Source organism: Giraffa tippelskirchi, chromosome 6, assembly GCF_054371585.1.
Source record: "Giraffa tippelskirchi isolate mGirTip1 chromosome 6, T2T-mGirTip1v1.2.pri, whole genome shotgun sequence".
In the NCBI taxonomy this organism is placed as follows: Eukaryota; Metazoa; Chordata; class Mammalia; order Artiodactyla; family Giraffidae; genus Giraffa; species Giraffa tippelskirchi.
Genome location: NC_137280.1, coordinates 62,574,349 through 62,576,471, shown reverse-complemented (window position 1 = coordinate 62,576,471; position 2,123 = coordinate 62,574,349). Strand labels below are relative to the sequence as shown.

Below are 2,123 nucleotides of genomic sequence, written 5' to 3'. Positions count from 1 at the left end.
TTTCCTTCTCCAGGGGATCTTCCCGACCCAGTGACAGAACCCAAGTCTCCTATGGCTCTTGCATTTCAGGCGGCTTCTTTACTGCTGAGCCACCAGGGAGGCCCGTGAAGCATTTATACTTCAATTAAAAAACAAAAAAAAACTGTGCAAAAAAAAGAAAAAAAAAAAGATACATAAAATATTCTGAGGTGGGAAGAACTATGTATAGGGATTTCCCTGGCAGTCCAGTGGTTAAGATTCCGTGCTACCTCTGAAGGGGTCATGGGTTCGATCCCTGGTCTAGGAACTAAGATCCCACTTGCATCAAAGGTGGAACTCAAATGCATTCAAAAGGGAGGTGGAAACAAATCTGCTTGCAAACATCCACTTTAATTAAATGTGCTCAGTCATTCAGTTGTGTCCAACTCTTTGCGACCCCATGGACTGTCGCCTGCCAGGTTCCTCTGTCCCTGTGATTTTCCAGACAAGAATACTAGAATGGGTTGCCATTTCTTCCTCCAGGGGAGCTACCTGACCCAGTGATCGAACCTCTGTCTCCTTGTGTCTCCTGTACTGGCAGGTGGATTCTTTACTGCTGAGCCATTGGGGAAACCCTTAATTAAATAGAAAACCATTATATATATTAAAAAAGAGTGCTCGCTTCGGCAGCACATATACTAAAATTGGAACGATACAGAGAAGATTAGCATGGCCCCTGCGCAAGGATGACACGCAAATTCGTGAAGCGTTCCAAAAAAAAAAGAATAAAAAAAAAATTAAAGAAAAAAAAAAAGAAAAAACTTTCTGTGGAACTTTGATGTTTTAGGTGTGATAAACTGTGGTTTCTTCCTTGATACCTGTAACTATTTGAAAGCCTATATAATTCTTCTTCACAAAACTTTCTAAAAGCTACACAGCCTGTCAAGTGGGAGAGCAGATAACGGTAATGTTGAATGACAGCAAATTTCATCACCACAGATAAAGCATCAGGGGACATCTGGGACCAGTATAGAAGCAGGATACAGTGCTATCTTGAAGATCCTGAACATGATTTGAAATTTATAACCTAAGAAACAGTTGCACTGCTTCAATCAAAATGGGCCTTCAAAGTACAGAAAGATCAGGGTGAATTAAAAAGTGTAAAGATTCTGAAAAACAGATTTTTGAAGGCTGAAGCGCAATAGAATTCTACTTCCCAGACTGATTGTGCAGCCAGGAACATTTAGCAGTGCAATGGGGACTTTCTATTGGGGGGGGAAAAAACCTGAAAATTTCCAGAATATATGAGAGAAATAATAACACAAGTACTGGGATTAGTATTGATTTGTGGTGAAACCATTGGAGAAAAGTATCCCCTGCTCATCAAAAAATGAGTTGAAGAAAAGAGAACAGGCTTTTTTAAATTAAGAATTTAAAACAGGAGTAGGCAAAGTATGACCCGAAGGTCAAATCTGACCCTCCACCAGCCAGACTTATAAATAAAGTTTTATTGTCACACAGCCACACTCATTCATTTACGTAGTGTCTGGGCTGCTTTCTGCTACAATAACAGAGATGAATACTTGTGACAGAAACTTTATGCCCCACCGAGCGTAAAATATTAACCCCGTCGCACTTTTACAGAAAAACTTTGCCAACCTCTGGTTTAAAACATCAAGCTATGTTTTCTAGAAATGGGGAGTATTGGGGAGGATATTTGAAGTCAGAGTGAAAGAAAAAAAACTTCATTTGTTCATTCCATAAATATTTAATAAGTACCTACTATGTGTCTAGTTGCACACACACACAAATTTTTTTATTAATTTATTTTATTTTTGGCTGGGCTGGGTCTTCGCTGCTGCCTTTGGGCTTTCTCTAGTTACTGTGATCGGGGCTACTCCTTGTTGCAGTGTGAGGGCTTCTCACTGTTGTGGCTTCTCTTGCTGCTGAGCACGGGCTTCAGTAGTTGTGGCACGTGGACTCAGTAATCATGGCTCACGAGCTGGGTTGCCCAGTGACATGGGGGATCCGGGGATCAAACCTGTGTGCCCTGCATTGAAAGGCAGATTCCTAACCACCAGACCACCAGGGAAGCCCTAAAATGTTTTTTAAAGAACAGATAAAAGTCCCTGCCCTCAGAGAACTTACCTGAGCTGAGGAGTTTC

At 41.2% G+C, this 2,123-nt stretch overlaps 1 non-coding gene across 1 annotated transcript; it reads left to right on the top strand.

The window, feature by feature from the left end:
- Window positions 1–632: 632 nt before the first annotated feature.
- Window positions 633–739, top strand: LOC145511751 (U6 spliceosomal RNA). The gene has a single exon (XR_014058132.1). It is a non-coding gene; the product is annotated as a U6 spliceosomal RNA (small nuclear RNA).
- The last annotated feature ends 1,384 nt before the right edge of the window (window positions 740–2,123 follow it).